The sequence below is a fragment of the Amblyomma americanum genome, chromosome 4 (assembly GCF_052857255.1).
Source record: "Amblyomma americanum isolate KBUSLIRL-KWMA chromosome 4, ASM5285725v1, whole genome shotgun sequence".
In the NCBI taxonomy this organism is placed as follows: Eukaryota; Metazoa; Arthropoda; class Arachnida; order Ixodida; family Ixodidae; genus Amblyomma; species Amblyomma americanum.
Window position 1 is genome coordinate 74,129,391 of NC_135500.1, and position 22,562 is coordinate 74,151,952.

Sequence of the window (22,562 nt, forward strand, 5' to 3'; positions counted from 1 at the left end):
TGTGGAAACTATGGGTGCAGCCCTTACACACATATTATTTTTTTCTAATATTTCCTTCTGGAAAACAGGGTGCGGCCCTTACACGCGTTTATACGGGAAATAAGGACCCAGTCATTTGATAACAAATGTCACTTGTAGCAAGTTTTCATGCTCGGATCGCATGCTGCACATGATCTGTCAGTGTCTTGTGCATGTGGACAGAAATTAAGCTAGGGATGGGTAGGGTATTTTCGCACAGCGTAACGTTATGGGGAAGTGTTTGGCATATTATAACCGAGTTTTCCTGAGCTATTAACAGACATGCAAGCAGCCGGACAGAGGTGGAGGATTTTAGGCTTTTCATCTTTGTCGTCTAGTCAATGGTTTCCATCACATAAAATAGCCTTAATACAAGCTATCTCTTCGCCATCTTAGAGAACAATGCAGATATACTGAAGTGATCAGTGTTAAATAAAACTAGCACATTCCAAATGCAAGACAGCTTCCTTAGTTTTGCAGTGGACAAGTGTGGCAGTCATGGGAGATTACCATAGTACATTTGCAAATCTACATTATGCATAGTGGTATGGACTGCCACATAATGCGCAAAGTAATCAGTTGTCTCGTTCATGCCAAATGTTAGCGTCACACAATGTCAGTATTACATACTTAAAATACTTCTAGCTATCCTTTCCCTTTCAATTCCGCCGGCTGCAGCTCGAGTGCTTAAGATATTAGATAGCAATTGCTGTGGCCGGCAACATTCTTTTCACGTTTATTAATAACGTTTTTTAATAAACCATTACTACTGCTACTACTACTCAAGCTTAATAAATTAATTGTATCGAGTGTTATAAAATGTTAACTCTGAATAAAGGTTTGCAATGAAAGGTGTCTGCACTTGATCATAATATGCTGTTGCCTTAAGTACACATAAATGGCAACTTGAAACAAACGACCAGTACATTCTAGTTGCATTCATTTTTTCTTCTTGGGATTAAATGCAGGATAAAATGAAAAGCGCATTGGAATGAACTTTGACTTGCATTATTGTCATTCATATTTGCAGGCGCCTGGAGAAAGGTACATCTACCCGATGCTTCTCCACTCAGCCGAGCAAGTTGAGGCGTCATCAAGCATCCTTATTTCATTCGAGCACTTGCATCTCACTGCTGTGGATTTGGTAGACGGGTTCGCTTTGCTTTTGGCAGTGTTCTGGGCATTTAATGTCAAGTACACCCCAAAAGCAAAGCGAACTTGTCTTTTGCTGGAAACATTAATGGGGCTTGACGCCAGCGAGCGCCTCCCGAGCGTGTTTCGGGCAGTCACAGCAATCGCGACTGGCAAATAAAAATATCAGTTGTGTACGTGTGGGCCACTATTTATTGAAAAATTGTTGTTCCCAACACAGACCGAGCACCATACTAATGTGCAAATTGTTGTGGCCATAAAGGAGTTGTATGACCAAAATTAATTTGCTCACAGATCATATCCATTTTGTCCAGTAAAGCACAGTTTACTTATCAGTGAAGATTCAGTGTTGAAACTACAATGCACCATTTTTCAGCACTGTTTTGGAGATGTAGACCAGGTGAATCCTGCAAAACATGACCAACTTGCTCTGAAGAATATGTGAAATGAGGAAAATGGTAGGATACTTTGAAAGCATGTGAAACTCCTTTGGAAGGAGTGAAATACAATCTAGGCTGAACTCCTTGAAGGAGTATAGTCACTCTAACAAACAGAGTCTGGAACTCTACCTGAGAGAGTGGTAGGATGCTGCTTTAATGTGGTAATTTTACTCCCGCTGAGGAGTGCCTGTACTCTATTGCAGGAGTAGTACAGTACTCCATGGTAGGAGTTGGAGCACTCTTCGTCGAGGGAGAGTTATTTAATTCTCTGAAAAGGAGTGGAATATGGGACAAGCAAATGCTCTCCTAAAGAGAGTTCTGGGCACTCCTCGGTACTCCTTTAGTTCTAAGAGTGCAGAGCCACCGTTACTGCGACGCTACGACAGCGTGACGCCCGTTCCCGTCCACCGTGGCGAAGCAGCCCCAGGCCAAGGCTCCCTCCCAACAGAGCCGAGCCTAACCCACCCCGCGCCCGAACACGCGCCGTCTCGCACGCAGGAAACCTGCGAAAGCGGCACTTCCCCTATACAGTGGGGGACCCACGAGCCAGACTGGGATGCCGTCATAACCAACACGGCTCCCTCCACCCACCTGGCGGAGACCCAAAAAAGCTCCGAAAGCACAAGCGGGAAGCAAGCCCTCCTAGAGGCAGATAGCATCGTTCCCGCTGCCTCTGCCGCCACAACAAACGCCGCCCCGACCAACGCATTCACAGAGGCAGACTACCAGCGTGCTGCCCCAACACCCTCTAGACTAGTTAAGGACTCTCCATATCCTCCTCCCTTTTGTGGCTACGTCATCACACTGCGACGGGCCAGCTCTCGGCGCTTTCGAGGAGAGGCCGTCGTGCACCCACTTTCTCCGACCGGTCTCGGTGATTTTGGTGCAACAACGCGTGCGCGGAGCAGTACTAGCTGAAGTATCGAATTTAAGAAAACATTTTGATGCTTTTATTACTGCTGTGCTGCAAAGATAAAAATTTTATTTTGTAAAAATTTATAGTTTTTGTTGAACCGCTTATTTTGGAAGGTAATATTGTTTTCTTTTACGTGGTTTTGTTATACTTTTTCGTATTCGTGCAGAGTGCTCGGCTGGAAAATGCGTTCGCACTGCGGTAAACATCAGTGGTTCCTTCATTTCGTGAACGTTGTTGCACGTGTTCGAATTTCTGCGTTTCTTTTTTTTCCCGTGCAGCGTGTGTCACGAAACTCAACGCTGTTTCAGAGTTACCACCTGTATGGTAACGACGTTGGTAACGACGAGGGAGTACGTCGGTGCCGGGAGGTGTGTGTCTAGTCTTTAATAGGCAAACAACAATAGTGTGCAGGCTGTGATAATGCCTGGGCATTGCTGCGTACCGCGGTGCCGCGGGAACTATGATGGTGTTGAGCGTGTGCGAGTCTTCACCTTCCCTTCGGACCAAGCAAGAAGAGCTCAATGGATTAAAGCTATCCACCGTGCGGACTTCATTCCAGGAAAGCGGTCGGTGGTAAGGAAACATTCCTTTGACTGTCGTGGTTACGCCTTCGTCAGTTGCACTGAAAGCGCTGCGGGCAGCATGTCGCGAGATTATTCCGTAGTGCTGCCTCTTTTGCACCGGGTAAATCTGTAAAGTCGTAGCGAAATAGTATTGCTGACATTCAGTTCACACGACATTTATAGACATTTCTCTCGTACTGTCATGCACCTGTCTGATTTTTAAACTTTAGGTTCTAGAGCTTTTACTGTCTTTGTTTTTTCTTATCCCAGGTCTGTGAATGGTAAATAGAACAAGCTACACGGATACAAAGACCGGCAAAGTAATTGAAGTGGCACTCAAGCTCGTACGGTTACGACCTGATGCTGTTCCAAGCATACTTCCCGACTGCCCGGCATATCTTTCTGCCCCAAATGCAAGCACGTCTCGAGAGGCCCCAGATGAAAAGAGGACGTGCCGAGAGGCAGCTGCGCTACGAGATGCCATCAACTTGTCTATTGAAGCACACCAGGCTGAAGAGGACCGAAACAAAATTGACAACTTTCAGGCGCTGTTGAAATGCATACCATATATAAAGGTCTCCAAATTCTGGACGGTTGTTTACCAGCATGACTTTATACTCTTCCTCAATCTGACTGTCGATGGTGCCCCAGCAATCAAAAAGTCTGTGATGACTACCATAATGCGCAGGTCCACACGGGACGGAGAGGCAAAGAGACACCGTATGGCTCAGTTTAAACAAACAGGTATACTCAATAATTACACATGATTAAGGTTATACATCAGAGGCTGGGGCGTCCGAGCTTACGTGCCGACGACTTCATGGGGGCGATGGAGTGGCTCCGGAGTTGGGCTCGAGCGGTTGCTGGCAGAAGCTGCACGCCGACGGGCTTCGGCGCTGAAGGCCCTCTTGGCGAACGATGTCGTCCTGAGCGTGTATGCAGTAGAATTTCAATAGTCGTCCGTTTCTTCGAGGATGGTTCACAAACCCTTCCTCTAGTGTCGTTCGGCTTGGAAGATGAACAGGAGGCGAGCTTGTAGATGATGACAGCAGAGCATAATTTTACAACATACATATACAGAGAGTTAAACTGGAAAAGCAGAACTGAGTTTACAAAAGAACAAACTTTGCACTACTTTTCTTATCGACCGGGCAGGTTAGTGCCTAAGTAGCATCACATTACATGCTCAGCATGGAGCCCCAGCTCAGACTGGACTGGACTGCATCCGTTTCCATGCGCTTTTAAGTACTTGATTAACAAAGGACTAAGGGCGGTCATTTTCAGTGGCCCGCCCAAAGCATCAATTCTCCAATGAAAAATAACATGCGAGATGGGAACAACCCCTTGGGTTGGGCTTAGCCTCGAACCCAGATTCTTGTTAACAATACAAACTAAATAAACAACAAAAACGCCACCACTCTCTCTCAAGTGAGAGAGTATACACAGGCTCTCTCTTCGGAGCTAATTCACTAGCGCCTGTCTTTCTACATTCTTGGCGAGTACTGCCTGTCCGCCATGACAGGTGTCCGTCACGGCCCTTCTGGGAATGCGCTTTTGTTCACGAGGCACGGCGGGAAGCTGTGGGTGCCTTCCCGGCGATAGCCCACGTCGAAAGGGGAAGGAGGGAAAGAATGTTGTCTTCGCGTAGCGCATAGCGTCGGCTGTGGTACGGCGCGCTCTGGCCCGCTGACAGCTCCCTTGTCCTGGAATGTGCCCGGAAATTGGGGAGGATAAAGCCTGTTTCCCCGGGGCGGCGGCGGGTCCGGTTGTTCTGGTCGTCACTCAAAGAGCATGGCTGGGGTAATTGATGATGCCGGTCACGGCGGCGGGTCCCTTCGTCTACGCCGCGCCGTCGAACGTGGATCCTCGTAGCACACACAAAGAAATACCTGGGTTTCCGTCTACGCCGCGCCGTCGAACAATGTACCTCGTAGCACACAAGGAATGTCACACTCGCTCACCCTCCAGAAGAATGTTCTCCGAACATTTGAGTCCCTGCAGCTCCCCTTGTCTTTCTGAATCGCCTCGCACAGTGCGTCCGACAAAACACTTTTCGCTGCACTCAACACCACTGCACAACACCAATGCCTCCGCTGTCATAACTGGCGTCTCCAGGGGCAGCACTGATCTTCTTTTACAGATAAACATGAAACTCAGCACCCAAGCCTCTCCTTTCTAGTCCAACCTGGACGAAATAAATTTACCACAGTTACAAAGGAGCTCCCACTTCTAGCACGATCACGGCACAGACAAAAATATAGATAACGAAAGGAAGTAGGGCAGGTTCTGCATGCGCTCCGCATGCTCTCCTGTGAAGGTGTTACTTAATGAGAGAAAGGTTTAACTATTAACTCCGATAACTTAACACATACGCATATAGCAATGTTATGAGCTGCGGCATTACACAATTCTAACCAGTTCACAACTCCGCTCTGTTTACGCCATTAGTCCGACTTAGCTTTCCGATTTCGCAGCGGATATCGGCCTTCATGAGTCATACTAAGTAAGTCTGTGCCCCTTTGTCTGCTTTGGGACCCGCGAGGGCTCGTGGCAGGAGCCTCTCCTGGCGTTATCTGCGCGGCAACCTCGCGCGCTTCTTCTTCTAGCAATGCATGAAGTAAATCCGGTGGCATTCCGGCCGTCACCTCGGGCGCCTGCCGAACAAATGCAGGAGAGGGCGTTTCTTGCGAACTATCTGCGCGCTCCGCTTCACTTCTGTCCCCATCAAAATCCGCGATTTCCCTTTCCTCATTTCGTGAATACTGAACCGGTGCCGACTTGAGGCGATTTGCGTGTATCCTTATCAAACGCCGGTTCACGTCTCGGACTCTGAAGTTTACCGGAGAAAGCTTCTCGACAACCTCGCACGGTCCTCTCCACTTCGTCTGGAACTTACGAGCTAGCCCAATCTGCCTTTGGCAGTTTTCAATGTACACGCTGTCCCCCACATCAAACGGCGCGTCTCTAGCACTGCGATCGTGCACCTCCTTCCTGCGCTTTGCCGCTTTCTTTAAGGACTCCTTTGCGATGTCCCTCGCCACTTGCAAGCGCGATTCTAGCTCAACCTTATAGTCGTCCAGTGAAGCGTATGGGACACGACGGGGGCCCTCTGGCACTTCACTAGGCTGGTCCGGGTCTCGGCCGTAGAGAAGAAAGAATGGCGATTCGCCCGTGCTCTCGTGTGCTGCGGAATTGTAGGCAAACATTGCATACGGGAGCCACAAGTCCCAGTCCCGCTGGTCGCGCGAAACAAAATGCGACAGGAACCCGGCCACGGTTTGGTTCAGTCGCTCCACCGCGCCGTTGCAAGCCGGATGGTACGGTGTTGTCTGCTTCTTAGCGATCTTAAGCAGCTCGCAAACTCTCCTCATTAGCTGCGACACGAAGTTCGTTCCCCGATCTGTCAAGAGTTGCCTCGGGGGTCCATGTCGGAGCACGATCTGTTCGACAAATGCTCTTGCAACCGTGTCTGCCTTCTGATCTGGGAGTGCTACCGCTTCCGAGTATTTTGAAAGGTGGTCGACAAATACTAAAATGTACTTGTTTCCGGAAGTGGTCGTGGGCAATGGGCCCATTATGTCCATACCTGTCCGCTCGAAGGGAGCCGAAACCTCAGGGAACGGCTGAATTGGAGCTGGTCTTCGTCCCTTCGGTGTTTTTCTTTCGAGACAGGAATGACACTTCGCACAGTAGTCTCTAACATCCTGTCGCATGCCACTCCAAAAGTACAAACGCTCCACACGCCTGCGTGCCTTCGCTACGCCAAAATGAGCGGCGCATGGCGCATCGTGAAACGCGCGAAGAACCCTTTCTGTCCACGACCGAGGTATGACGACTCTCTCCCAAGCGGTTTTCTCTGGTCTCCCTTTCTTGGTTGGCCTCGTGCGCCGACACAGGGTGCCGTCTTTGTCAATGAAATAACCTAGCTGTTCGGGGTGAGACGGTGCGCCCTCTAAGCTTTCGATTATTCGCTTCAGGTCAGGATCTTTGCACTGCTCTGTGCGTAATTCGGCGGGGTCGACTACGGGGACAAACTCATCTATAGCTGCCACGGCAGCTGTGCGGCTGAGTGCATCAGCATTCAGATGTGTCTTTCCTGACTTGTGCTCAACTTCAAAGCAGTATTCCTGCAGGTGTAGATTCCATCTAGCGAGTCGCGAGCTAGGGTCCCTGACACTCATCACCCATTTCAGAGGATGGCAGTCTGTGACTAGCTTGAATTTGCGGCCGTAAAGGTAGCATCTGAAGTGCTTTACTGCCCAGACAACGGCGAGGCACTCCCTTTCCGTAGCTCCGTACTTTTGCTCTGTGGGGCTCAGCTGTCGGCTAGCAAAAGCAACGGGATGTTCTTTGCCCTCGATAACCTGAGATAGCACGGCACCAACTGCGAACTTTGACGCATCTGTGGCCATAACGAAGGGCAAACTAAAATCCGGGTGGCGCAACAGCGGTGCACTCATTAGCTTCCTTTTCAGGGCCCCAAAAGCATTCTCCGCGTTTTCGTCCCAGCGAAAGGCGACATTTTTGGCTGTTAAGGCGGTGAGCGGCTTAGCGAGCTTGGCGAACTCCTCTATGTGCCTTCGGTAGTAACCGATCAGGCCGAGAAACTGCCGGACCTGGCGGACGCTAGTCGGGGATGGAAAATCCGAGACACACCTTAGTTTCTCAGGGTCCGGTCGCACGCCGTCAGCTGAAACAACGTGCCCGAGGTATTTCACCTCGTTTTTGAGGAATTGGCACTTAGAGGGCTTCAGCTTGAGACCCGCTGCTCTTAGTCGCACCAAAACCTGCTCAATATCGCGCAAATGGTTATCAAAACTGTCACTGTATATGATAATGTCATCCATATACACGAAGCACAGCCTTCCCAGAAGACCTGCCAGGATAACATCAGCGGTTCTCTGCCAGACAGCAGGGCTGTTGGCCAGACCCATCGGCATTCTTTTCCATTCATAGTGCCCTGAGGGCGTGTTGAATGCCGTTTTCTCGGCATCTGCCGGATCCATTGCTATCTGCCTGAATCCCGCCGCCATGTCCACTACCGTGAAGTACCTGGCAGAGCCCAGCTGAGAAAGCGTCTCCTGTATATTGGGGATGGGGTATGGATCGATGCGAGTTACGGCATTTAGTTTGCGGTAGTCCACTACTAATCGATTCGAGCCATCTGGCTTTTCCACCAATAGTGCTGGTGCTCCCCAGGGTGACTTTGAGTGTTCGACAATACCGCGATCAATCAGGTCCTGCACCTGCCGCTCCATCTCCTCACGTTGGGAGTAAGGAATCCTGTACGCACGCTGGTAAACGGGCGATGAAGTGCCGGTTTCTATCCTGTGCTTTATAACGCCACAGCAGCCCAAATCCAGGTTGGACGCGGCGAATACCTCCGAGTAGTCGTTCAGCAAACCAGCCAGAGCCTCCCTCTCCCTGGATTTTACGTGAGAAAGATCGAACGACACCTTTGGAGCAGCCGAAGGACTAGCATGCTCTACAGTTGCGAGTACCGTATCGGTGGGCTCACGTTGCTCTATCGCAGAGGTGAAGAAAGCCAATGTTTTGTTCTTGGGAAGGCTCAGTGGCTGCTGGCTACAGTTAACCACCCGTAGGGGCACTCTGTGGGCGTGATTAACTGTCACGAGGCACGCGGCTGCCTTCAGGCCATTGCTGAGAGAGTCGACCGGCTCAAGCACTCCCACGGCGCCGCTCTCTACATCTGAAGGCACAAACGCGTACAAAATGTGCTCCGACCAAGGAAGGACGACCGCCTCCTCGACCAGCCGGACGGCAACCCGCGAATATACCTTCTCCAATGATCCCACTGTTTGACGGGTGTCAATATCGGTAATGCGAATCTAAGCCCCTCTCCTGTTCAAAAACGGAACTTTTGAGCCGCCCGCATTAACCTCTTCCTCAGAGAATGAGACTACTACCTTCCCTTTTCTCAAAAAATCCTGCCCTAATATACCTGACACTCCGTTTGGCAGAGACACCGTGTCCGGGCATACGTAGCAGGGGTGCTCCAATGCAATTCTGCCGAGAGAGAAGTGTAACCGGTAGAGTCCACTTATGCCAAGAGGATCCCCCGTTATGCCTACAAATTTGGTTGCCATACCACCAGACGCTTCCAACACCTCGCGGTCCCCCTTCCTTCGAAGCGTGTTAAAACTGCTCTCCTTAAGCAATGTCACCTTTGACCCCGTATCTATCAACAATTCCATGCAACAACCATTTAACTTGCAACGCACAACAGGGCATGCCTCGTCGGCCACACAAACTACCACCACCTCATCATCTACTGCTCCCTCCCCACGCTCCTCAGGCGGGGGAGGACTAACTAGTTTTTTGTCTCGGTATCTGGAGCCCCGCTGTAGGCTTGCTTAGAGCGTGTCTCGCCTGCTTCTCTTTGTGGCTCCCCACGGCGCACGTTTTGGCAGAACCTGGCTATGTGTCCGCGACCCTGGCAAGCGAAGCATACGATTTCTTCAAAATCTCGCATACCGCGCCTGTAGCTTTGTGGCGGTCTCCGGTTTCCAGCGAATGAGCGCTGTTGAGCGCGCGCTTCAACCTGGCGTTCTACCTGCTGAGATAGCAGCTGTTCTAAGCGATCTAATCGCTCTGTCAAGAGAGCAACCTCAGGGTTGAGCACCGCTCTCTCTATGACGCGTACTCTCGCTGCGGCTGTCGTCAACGCCTCATTTCGTTCCTCATCCAATGCGGCCTCCACGGCTTGGTCGAAATTGCTCGGCTTGCGCGAGAGCACGAACCGGCGCACGGGGTCTTGCAGACCAGCCACGAACAAGGCGGTCATTTCCTCTTTAAGTATATCCTCCGCGTATTTCTTCTTTAGCTGGTCTTCTTCCTCCTCCCTGCTTAACGTATCGCGCGCTAAGCGCTGAAGCCGCGACGCAAACGTTCGCACGTCCTCCCCTACCATCTGTCCGGCGTCACGGAACCTCTGTACCCGCACGTGACGTGGTTCAGTGTCGAAATGCTCAAACGCGAGCTTCTTAAATTCCGCAAATGATTTTGTGGATTTTACTTTTTCGTCTCGCCATGCAAAATCATGAGCAGCTCCTGCCATCTTACACCTCGCCATTCCCAGCATTTGAGCATCGGACCATCCCCCCATTTTCCCAATCTCTTCTAGCATGGAAAAGAAATATCGCAGATTGGAACCCCTGTCTTATCTCCTGTAAACGTCGGAATGACGCTTCCTAATGCCAGCATGCTTGCTCCGAGCGACGGCTGTGGAGTGGGAGCTCCCTCAGATAAAGACATTTTTTTTTCAAGCCCTCCGGTGCCTCAAGCCTCTCAAATGGGGGTAAAAGTCCCACAATCAGTCCCGTGATTCCCTTTTGATTACAATTTTGAAGTCATGAATGTCGCAGCATTCAGAGGACATTTGCTTTTGAGTCCCCACTTCTGACACCAGTGTGATGACCCCCATAATGCGCAGGTCCACACGGGACGGAGAGGCAAAGAGACACCGTATGGCTCAGTTTAAACAAACAGGTATATTCAATAATTACACATGATTAAGGTTATACATCAGAGGCTGGGGCGTCCGAGCTTACGTGCCGACGACTTCATGGGGGCGATGGAGTGGCTCCGGAGTTGGGCTCGAGCGGTTGCTGGCAGAAGCTGCACGCCGACGGGCTTCGGCGCTGAAGGCCCTCTTGGCGAACGATGTCGTCCTGAGCGTGTATGCAGTAGAATTTCAATAGTCGTCCGTTTCTTCGAGGATGGTTCACAAACCCTTCCTCTAGTGTCATTCGGCTTGGAAGATGAACAGGAGGCGAGCTTGTAGATGATGACAGCAGAGCATAATTTTACAACATACATATACAGAGAGTTAAACTGGAAAAGCAGAACTGAATTTACAAAAGAACAAACTTTGCACTACTTTTCTCATCGACCGGGCAGGTTAGTGCCTAAGTAGCATCACATTACATGCTCAGCATGGAGCCCCAGCTCAGACTGGACTGGACTGCATCCGTTTCCATGCGCTTTTAAGCACTTGATTAACAAAGGACTAAGGGCGGTCATTTTCAGTGGCCCGCCCAAAGCATCAATTCTCCAATGAAAAATAACATGCGAGATGGGAACAACCCCTTGGGTTGGGCTTAGCCTCGAACCCAGATTCTTGTTAACAATACAAACTCAATAAACAACAAAAACGCCACCACTCTCTCTCAAGTGAGAGTATACACAGGCTCTCTCTTCGGAGCTAATTCACTAGCGCCTGTCTTTCCACATTCTTGGCGAGTACTGCCTGTCCGCCATGGCAGGTGTCCGTCACGGCCCTTCTGGGAATGCGCTTTTGTTCACGAGGCACGGCGGGAAGCTGTGGGTGCCTTCCCGGCGATAGCCCACGTCGAAAGGGGAAGGAGGGAAAGAATGTTGTCTTCGCGGTAGCGCATAGCGTCGGCTGTGGTAAGGCGCGCTCTGGCCCGCTGACAGCTCCCTTGTCCTGGAATGTGCCCGGAAATTGGGGAGGATAAAGCCTGTTTCCCCGGGGCGGCGGCGGGTCCGGTTGTTCTGGTCGTCACTCAAAGAGCATGGCGGGGGTAATTGATGATGCCGGTCACGGCGGCGGGTCCCTTCGTCTACGCCGCGCCGTCGAACGTGGATCCTCGTAGCACACACAAAGAAATACCTGGGTTTCCGTCTACGCCGCGCCGTCGAACAATGTACCTCGTAGCACACAAGGAATGTCACAAGTCAGTTAAAGTCACCGAGGACCTTTCTCTAAAGCTGTATATTCATGATGTCGAGGTCACCAAACTTGATGGCGTGGAGATCATTCCAAAAACTGTGAATGATATTCGGTGCTTAACAGGTCTGCTGGATGCTGTTGAGAGCTCTGATAAGAATCCTGCCTTCCGCCAACCTGATGACAAGACTGGTGCAATATTGAAGCTCGTGCTATCTCTTCTTGAAGACGCAACAAATCAAGAAATGCAAGACGAAGATCGGCAAGATGCTTTGGCATTTTTGAAAGAACAAGTCTTTCTCCTTTTAAGCAAGTCGCCCCGCTACTCTTCAGAGCTGTTGGTATTTTCCTGCCTTCTATTTACCATCTCTCCTCATGCTTATAGGTACTTGCGTAACTACGGAGGTCTCACATTGCCGCATGAGTCCACGATCAGGCGTGTATGCAATGCATATGTTATAAATCCAGCAGCTGAGCAGCAGGATGTTTCTTTCCTGCTTTATGCAAAGAAGCTCGCGAGTGCATGAAGGATCATGAGAAGGCAGTGGTTCTCATGATGGATGAGATCCATCTACAGGCATATTTTGATTACAGGGGTGGCACGATTGTCGGCACTGCCAGCAACACTACAAATGCAGCAAAGACAGCTCATGTCTTTATGATTCAAAGCCTCCTGTCATCACAAAAAAGTGTTGTTCACATTTTGCCAGTAGAACAAATCAATGCTCAACAGCTGAACACTGTTCTCCGCAGCATCACAAATGAGCTTCAAAAGTTTGGGCTTCGCATCATTGCAGTCATCACAGATAACAACTCTATCAATCGCAAAACAATGTCTCTCTTTGGATTGTCATCAAAAGTCAGCAGCTCCTATCCTCACCCATCAGATCCCACTCGTCCTCTTTTTTTCGTTATTGACCCTGTTCACTTGTTGAAATGTATTCGGAACAATTGGATCAACCAAAAGAACCATGGAACCTGCATGTTTTTTTCCTTCACTTATGAATTTGGACTCCAACTCAAAAATTATCACTGCTTCGTTCATGACCCTCCGGGATCTCCACCTAAAAGAACAAGACCACCTTCTCAAGGCTGCTCCAACACTGTCGGTAAGGGCCCTCAATCCATAAAATATGGAAAGGCAAAATGTGAAGCTTGCACTGAAAGTGTTCAACCTATCAACCATAGCTGCTCTAGAAACATGCGGTCAACGCTATACACTGCAGCATGCAGCTGGAACAGCGGAATATTTAAAGGTTGTCGAAACCTGGTGGAGGATTGTTAATGTGAAGTCGCCCAGCAAAGGACGCCGGATTCGTGATGACTTGCAGACTCCTATTTCAGAAAAGCTGTGTCCACAAGTCGAATTCCTTCATACCATCATGCAATGGCTTGACCGCTGGGAGAGTTTGAAGTTTGACAATGGAATTCTCACTCGGGAGACCCACAGTGCCTTGCATCTCACTACGGAAGCCTTGATCAAGATAATAAACTATTGCCTTGAAGACCTTGGATTTGACTACGTACTTCTGGGGAAGTTCCAGACAGACTACTTGGAGGAAAGATTTGGCAAGTATAGGCAGCTTTCCGGGTCGCAATACCATGTGTCCTGATGACAAGTGTTCGAATCTGAACGCAAGCTTCGCCTACAAAGAGCCCTGGCGCTTCCAGACATAGATTCAGGGGCACCTGCTGTCAGCATTGATGAGGCGATTCTACAGAGTTTCAGCATTGAAGTAAATGACAAGGACTTCGAAATGAAGCCACAAAATCTTCCAGCCATAACGTACGTGGCCGGATACTGCGCCCATTCAGCACTTAAAAAACTTGCATGCACTGCTTGCCGAGCAAATTTGGTAGAAGATGAGGACGTCATAATTGAGAATGCAGAAATTATAGCGAACATGAATCGCGGTGGGCTCAAGTTCCCCCAACCTGCAGTTGTGAATGCTGTAATGACTGCTGAAATCGTCCTGGACAAGCTGCGAAGTGAAAAGTATGCTGTGCACTTCCATTCTCTAGCGAACCAAAGGCAAGCCCTTTTCACACTGGCTACCAACCTGATAAGAGACGGTGACGGTTTCGACGAATGTGAAAGAGGTCATAGTCCTCACTTGGTCATGCATCACATTCTCAGCGCTGCAACAAACATTCTGCTGAAAAACTATTGTAAAAATAGGAACGACAGTATTGTACAAGCAAAAGTTGCTCAAAAACGGAAGTTTAACACTTTGAAATCTTGACTGTTCTAACTCCTTGTGTTGCACGCCTCTGAAAGTTTTCTGAATACTTATACTCTGTAATAAAGATATCTGTGAAAGACATGAGAGCGCAAAATGGCAGCACGGACGAGTAACGGAACAGGACGAGCGCTGCACTTTCAACTGGATTTATGCAAGGAAGAGCGTTTATATAGCCTCTGCCCTTATCCATGCTCTTAATCTCAGTTGGATTAGGGCAGAGGCTATATAGACGCTCTTCCTTGAATAAATCTAGTTGAAAGTGCAGCGCTCGTCCTGTTCAGTTACTCGTCCGTGCTGCCATTTTGCGCTCTCATGTCTTTCACTAATACGCACCAACAAGCCCAGCTGCAAGTACTTCTTAACCCTTTTTGTGACATCGGGACAACCCTTGTCCCACCTGCAAGGCTGTAGCAAAACGACGATTGTGAAAACTGCGAGAGAGCTGGGTTTGCTTGAGACAACTGGCGCCATCTAAGAGAGATGTGTTTAACTATTTTATGCTTTCTTTTTTTCCTGCTGGGTGGCGCAAGCGTCCCAGGTGTGTTGTAGTTTGTTGCTTTTTTTTCGAAGGACGGAGCTGTGCACACACGATTTACGAAGAGCAACATTTTTCTTCAGAAATGCCAGGTAAGACGCCCATTGTGTTCTCCGTGCTTCTAAATATGTCAGGCTCATATGAGTAAAATTGTACAGTTCGTACAATGTTGTAAAGAATTCTGTGTTCGAAAGTCTGCAGGCATATGGAAGTTCATTATCTAGAAGCATGGCGTCGTGTGTCGTTCGTTCTCGAATGAAACGTATAAATTTATTATGTATTCATTCGTACTTGTAGGGGAACGGAGTCTCACCGCTGAAGAGGCATTAGAGGTGTTTTTTAGCCGGCCTGACGGTTCGGAAAGTGATGTGTCAAGTGATTCGGGTGACGAGTTTACCCTACCATCAACCTCGGCTTTCGCTCCGATAGAGTCGTCGAAAAGCGACGAAAAGATCGAGCCGCCGCGCAAGAAAAGACCCAAGAAGGCATACACACGCAAAAAGAAAACTAAGAACGCGCGCGCTAAGCCCATTCATCATGACAGTGACCATGAAGAGGAAGAAGACGATTCCCTATCAGCAGGATGGATAGCCGGGCAGCCTTGCGACATTCCAGTGAGCATCGCAGAAAATTCAACGACATACTCACAAAAACTAAAGGCAGACTGCAGCGCATGCGACGCGTTTTCTCTGTACTTTTATGAAGAGGTGTGGAAAATGATTGTTGAGGAAACAAACCTCTATGCTCTTCAAGGAATGATGCCAAACTGGCGCACGCTGACAGCTGAGCGAGCTGAAGGCCTACATAGGGATGCTCATACTAATGAGCATTCATAACTTGCCTCAAGTGTACCTGTATTGGAGTTCAGACAAGTTTTTCAATTTTCAAGAAATCTCCAGTGTAATGTCGTTTAGACGTTTTCAACAGATCACTCGTTGCCTGCACCTAAACGACAATTCAAAGATACCTGATAAGACCTCACCAAATTTTGATAGGTGCTAGAGGGTGAGGCCCCTAATGGAAATGCTCAACATCAACTTCCAAAAAGAGTACAAGCCTTCCTTCCACGTTGCTGTCGACGAGTCCATGATTCTCTTCAAGGGTAGATCGGCAATGAAGCAATATATGCCGCTCAAACCAAAAATCAAGCGTGGGTATAAAGTGTGGAGTATCGCTGACAGCCAGACTGGTTAGCTCTGTAAATTTGACCTCTATCAAGGCCGCACAGAGCGTCGACCCACTGACGTGGGACTCGGTGAGCATGTAGTGCTCTCTCTAACAGAAGACGTGGTGGACGCAGGCTCACAAGTTTTCTTAGATAATTTTTTTTCCTCGACGAAGCTTCTCCAGCGCCTTCGAGAGCGAGGTATATTTGCTTGTGGAACATTCAGATCCAACAAGAAAGATCTGCCTCAAGAGGTAAAGGTTGACAATAAATTGAAGCGGGGATCATTCCTGTACAGATCCAAAGGGCCAATTTCTGTGTACCAGTGGCGGGACTCCAAGAACCTCCATGTGATGTCCAATTATCACGACTCACAAGAAGAAGCTACAGTGGAAAGGAAGCTGCCTTGTGGAACAAAAATCCAGGTGACATGCTCGAAGGCTGTGAAAGACTATAATCGGTGGATGGGTGGAGTTGACCGATTTGACCAAAAAAGAAATGCCTACATAGTAGATAGGCGGTCAAAAAAAGGATGGCACAGAATTTTTTATTTCATGGTTGATGCTGCCATCGTGAATGCCTTTATTCAGCACGCTGGTGTTCACGATGCTGGCAGCACAGACTTGCTGCAATTCAAGCTCATTCTTGGGCGACAACTAGTCGAGCGGCAATGCTTCCGCATTGGAAGATCCCAGGCAGACTACCTCAGAAAAAATGCGCGCCACAGTGGTTCTATACTAACGGGAGTTCCACAGGAAGTCCGTTTTCAAGGAAACAACCACTTCCCACAATCATCTGGCACAAGAAGGAGATGCCGCTGGTGTTCAACCAAGCGCGCCGAAGTGCGCACCAAGCTCATATGCACAGGTTGTAACGTGCCATTATGTATGCAGTGCTTTTCTCCCTTTCACTCATCAAAGTGAACCTAAAATCACGATGCAACTTTCTTTTGTGGTACCCCCTCGTGAGCATTGGGACACATGCTGTACCACCTCCCTTTATTCCTTGTCGTGTGCAGCGGGACACATGTTGTCCCACCTTTTGTGCTAAAACCATTGTACGGAGAGTGACGAAAACTGGTCTGACCGCCTTTTCTTAGCCTCAATAAAGTGTCCTTGGATCAAAAAAACAATTTTTTTTTGCGTGTGACCTCATGCCCTATAAAGGGTTAACAAACATATCCTTTGTATGTAACACAGCTTGCTTCAATATTATAAAATCGAAAGGCATCTGCTCAGTCGATAAGTTCATATGCCATGCATGAAGCTGTAAGCTGTTCTGAGAGCCATAACTTATGGCAATGTTTTTTGTGTATGTTTGTGAAGGGAGGGTGAGTGTTGGTTTGAAAGAAAAAGGTTACAAATAGGAGTCAGATTCCTGCAAACAGTCGGCTCAAGGTGATATACCACACGGTTCAATTTTTGCCGAAAATAATTTCTAAGTCCGCGTCGTGCAACGAGCTATTAACAAAAATAGATATATGTGAACGCACAGCGGAATATCAATGCCCCGCAGAAAAAAAGTGCTGACTTTCAGGCAATATTAGGCGACAGTAAACGATACTAAATAGCCAACATATATTCATAATCCGGAAACCGCTAACTCAATTTTTAAACCTATTCACCGCTGACTGTATGCCGGAAATGACATTATACATATACGCCAGCATTAAATCATGGGGCCAAAATCTTCATAGGACGATTTCACGTAGTGCTGCAGTTACACAAGAACGAACGAGCGCGCCGCAGCGTCCCTTCATGAAGAACACGAACTCCGGCGCCCGTCGTAGTGTGATGACGTCAGGGAGGAGCATAGAGGCCTTCCCTAGTCTAGAGGGTGTTGGCTGCCCTCGCCTACGCCTACAAAAGAGCCGGCGCCCCCTCCCTCAAGAGGCCCCCTCGCCCCCCACCCGCTCAGCGGGACACAACGACAGCCGAGGGGCTGGGCCATCACCACCTAGACTAATACACCTGTCACACGGGACGTTGAATGTCATTCGCAGCGAATGACATCACGTTTGAATGGCGTTTTTTTCGCTGCTACACGGGCACAGTCAATGACATTCACAGCTAACGACATTCGCCCATTGAATGAGTTTCCCGAACTCATGCACGCGCGACCTGTGTAATCTCGACGACAGCGGCTTGGCGAAAAATTACAAAACTAGTTAATGATAACAAAACGTATTCAAAGAAAACTTTATTTTAATTGCTGCAATGAACTTTTGAATAATTTTTTTTTATGTAAAATAAGGTATTTGAAGCGATTTGCGCAACTACACTCTTGTTCCCAGTCGCCGCCAGTTACTGTAGAGACGGCCGCGCTTGTTTACAAACCGTCCTCCATCTTGCCTGAGTAGCGTGGTCGTCACTCCATTTGCCTTCAGTGCTCGCAATGGAAACCAACTCTGCAGCTTCGCCAGCCCAGCAGAAGGCGTGTTGGACTGACGACGAAACGCGGGCACTAATTAAAGTGTGGCAAGACCACCTGAGCGATTTGCGCCGCGCGAAACGCAACATGCGCGTATATATTTCCATTGCGGAGTGCCTGTGTGCGCAGGGTATTCAAAAGACTGTGAAAGAGATAAAATCCAAGATTGAAAACCTTGGAAACAGGTACCGGTAAGTGGCACCCTTCATTTTGTTTTGCCTTACAGTGCGCTGCTCATTCACCGCAGGAGTGCTGTTATCAGATGCGAGGCTGCACACCTGCATCGTCGATCGATTTTTTTCGCGTGCCGAACCTCTGAGGGTATTGAGCAGCTTGTGCTAGAGCGCCACGTTTTAAAACAGTACGAAACACAGTCGTGCTATTGTGTTTCGCCGTTCACTCGGCGCTAATTAAAAGTAATGTGTCACCATTCTATATTCATGCCTTTAGTCGTGACTGAACATACGCCGCTACGATGTAGTGATATCTGCGTTTCCTGAAGGCAGGTTTGCAAATGCTTAATGCATTTGTGCGTAATATTTATCGCACAACTTCCGTCTAATTTTTTAGTTCTTTTTGCAAGGCACCTTGACTTTTACCTTGAATCTCGGATGCCAAACCTTTTCTAAACCATTCCCCGTGGCGACTGCCTGGTGCTTAAAAGATGGGCACATAAATTCATTTTGCGCAGAAGCATTGAGCTGCCGAAATATTTACTTCGGCACTGGTCCTAGTGGAAGCAGTAGTAATAGTGTAAGCATTGAAAGTAACATACATGCAACACATTGCTCGGCAGATCAACAGTGACTGCATGTTGAGAAGAGGTGATTGTTTTCCTAGCAGCAGTCATGTAGAGTCCTCTGCAGCTTACAAACACCATTGCAACAACGTCATACGTTTCTTGCAGGTTGCTGAGCCGAAAAACAACGGGACAAGGTGCCATCACGTGGCGCTTCTACAAAGATATTTCCAAATTTCTTGGCTGCTTGCCTGTCAACGACAGCAGCCTAGTAGACGAGACAATTGGTGGCGATGGTGCCACTGTTCAGATGGTAAGTGCGCTTCTGTAGCTCAATGCAGGGCTCCTAGCTGTGAACCCAGCGTGAGGAAGACCTCTTCTGTTTTCTGTAACTTATCAGGAAGCAGACGCATTGATCCTCTATGGCATGACACATGGAAACTTGGCATATTTATTCATTACTCACAGCGCCGCTTGCGAATGAGTAAAGATGTACACATGAATGAAAATTTCACATGAGAAATGTCACACTCACCACAAAATGCTAAAGTAGCGTAGAATATTCAATATAGGAATTGGTTTAATACGCCTGTTCAGATTGTGAAGGCTGCATGCAACAGGTAATTATTTCTCAGGTACTTAGAAAAATTAAGTGTTTGCTTGAGCTGCGTACGTATCGTTGGAAGCACAAATATGTTTACATGCAGTATATTTTTTGCTTTTTCAGATAATTGATAGCATGCAAAATGGCACCACAGCACTATCAGGTGACGAAGAATTTGAAACAGATGCCACTGCTGGTCGGACACCTCCGGCACCAGCACACGACGTGCTGTTCGAGTCTGCTGCACTGCCCTCGTCCTCTTCATCACAAACAGCAGACACGGAGGACAGCAGCAGGGCCCAACTAGTGGCAGCAAGTCGCCGAGCTGCAAAACCAAGCCGGCATGCCACCCAAAAGAGTCTGCTGGCGGAGCTGGTAAACACGAACCGGCAGTTGTGCTCTGACATCAAAGAAAGCCGGAAGGAAGAAATGGAGCTACGCCGAATGGAGCTGGATATTCTCCGTGAATCAGCCGCCACAGAAAAACGCTTGACTGAAGCGCTTCCTAAATAATTAGAAAAATAAAAGTGTTTTCTTGAGCTGCATGTGTATCAGTGGGATTATTGGGCCAGTTTCCAGAAGTATTCGGCAAGTGCGGCCCTTACATCTTGGCCTTCAGCAGTGCAAGCATCAGTGTTGTGCGAGGGCTGCTCGTACAATGCATTATAGTTGTGCACGTCCTGCACCCACTGCTCCTCCACATTATCTCGAAAGGCTTCGCAGATGTTGTGCAGCGTGCAGGACGCCCTAATGGCCTGTTTTGCATTCAGCAGTTTACATTCCATTCTCTTCATGATAAACCTGAAGCGGGCCTTCACACGACCAAACGCATTCTCCACAATTCGCCTTGACCTTGACAGGTTATAGTTAAAAATTGCCTGCTTGGAACCGTTTGGGGCATTAGCATATGGCTTGAGTAAATGCGGCGTCAGTGGAAATGCCTGGTCACAGAGTATGATCTGTGCTACTGGAGTTCCTTCAATCACTGACACAGGCGACTTGAAACGGTCACTCTCCACACGTTTCTTCAACCGTGACCGGCCGTAGACATGGGCGTCATGGCACCTGCCCGGGCTCCCCACGTTCAGGTACAGGAAACGGTAGTGGTGGTCAACGACTGCCAGCAGTATGATGCTGTACCTGCATGTAAAAAAAGGTTACCAGCACGGTGCAGAAACTGTCTGAAGTGAATTGCAAAATATAAGCATCCTGTCAACATGAGCTTAAAAATACCAATGAATTATACACAGAAAAATTTCCATTTATACAGGTTTCATAGGTCATTTTGCTGCCTAAAAAAAACACTGGTTAAAGATGCTTTTCAAGTTGACTTTTTTGTGAGCATAATTTTCAACTGGCAGCTGACAGTTAAAATTGGGCACACAAGAATTCTTGAAAATACCTGCTGCACTAGTGTGAAGGAAGAAATATCGGGCACAGATGCTAGATCTTGCATGCTATTCATTGTGCAAGAAAAAAAAACGAAAGTTCTCGTGTGCCACTTGGCACGTACAGAGAAAACGAAATGCCCGATAAAACACCGTGCATTTTAATGGACAAGCTGCATATGCCACAATATCAGCATTTTTTAAAAATAAAGCTTAATTCTATGGCAGCTGCTTTCATTAAGTTCTACTTGATGATTTGTGCAATAAAGAACAGCGCTGTTTTCGGCCATCTGCTCTTTTGTCTTTGCCCTGAACTGCTATTCAAAATTTAAGAGCAACATAAATAATAACTGCCATCCCTTGTAGTTATAGTAATCAGCTGCGACTTTCTTGGGCGGTGAGATGGCGAAGTGGCAGTCGTCTAGTGCGCCGATGGCCTGCGGGAAACCAGTGGCGGCGTAACACTCGCGCATGTGCTCGGCCACCTCCGCCTCCCTCGGCATGTGCACCCAGGCGCCTTCGAGAACGTCAACGACTGCTCGGCAGAATTCCCTGTACACAATATTCACAGTAGAGCGGCCGGTGCCAAACAGGTGTGCTACTGTCCGGTCCTCGGCGCTGGAACACAGGCGGTACAAGCCAACGGCTACGCGTTTCTCCAAGGAAATTGGTTTCCGCATGTTCGTCACTTCCCGCTGCAAAACGCACTGAAGCGATTCCACCAGATACCTGAATGTGACTCACGCGGAACGCTTGCTTGAAATGACATTCACCCAGGTTAGGTAGTGTGTCTTCAAACCAGTTTTCGCTTCTTGGGACGGCTCATCGCTCACGGATAATGCCTGATGAGCTGGAAGCCCAAACAGCGGCCGCCGTGAACGTATTGGCCAGCAGACGCAGCTCCAAATCTCTCGTCCTCTTGGCGCGTTCTTGAATCGCAAGCTACAGCCGCTGAAACCGGTTTCGGCGCTTCATTCGTAACAGCTCTAGAACAAGCAATGTTCGCTTGCAGTGTTGCTCATCAGCGACTGTCAAGAATTCGGCACCAATTTCGCAGCCCGCCATAGTGCCGGCAGCGCGAGGAAGTGCGGGCGGCATGTACGGGAGGGATCGTGAGCGGCTTTGAGGCTGTCTTGCTTTGGATATTTCAGTGGATTGCTTGTTGACTATTGCTGCCGCAAGGCGTTGCGAAAAATTTTTAAAGAGTATATTAATGTGTAACAGTGTGATACTAGCAATAAACATAAAATATGTGTATAAAAAGCATGATTTGTAACGTTCTGCTGTCATAGCAGTTAGCCGATGGACATCGCCATCAGTTGCAAATGCCATTTTGTGTACCCGTGTAGAACGGGAACGCCAGCAGGCAATGACATTCGTTGTGAATGTCATTCGCTGCGAATGACATTCAACGTCCCGTGTGACAGGGGTATATTACCCCTGCCACAGGGCAAATTTAATGTCATTTCCATCGAATGACATTCGTTCAAAACGGCATTAGTTTGCTGCCACGCGAGAAAATATGACATTCGATGAAAACGACATTAGGTATCGAATGAGTTTGGGGAACTCATTCGCCAGCAAACTCCGAGCTAATGTGTTCCCTCGACACCAGAGGCTTGGTGAGAATATGCACCGAACATAAATTTCAAACGCGAC

At 48.5% G+C, this 22,562-nt stretch overlaps 1 pseudogene; it reads left to right on the forward strand.

Annotated features, from left to right (window-relative positions):
- Positions 1–2,946: 2,946 nt before the first annotated feature.
- On the forward strand, positions 2,947–20,028 carry LOC144129572 (uncharacterized; annotated as a pseudogene).
- Positions 20,029–22,562: the final 2,534 nt, after the last annotated feature.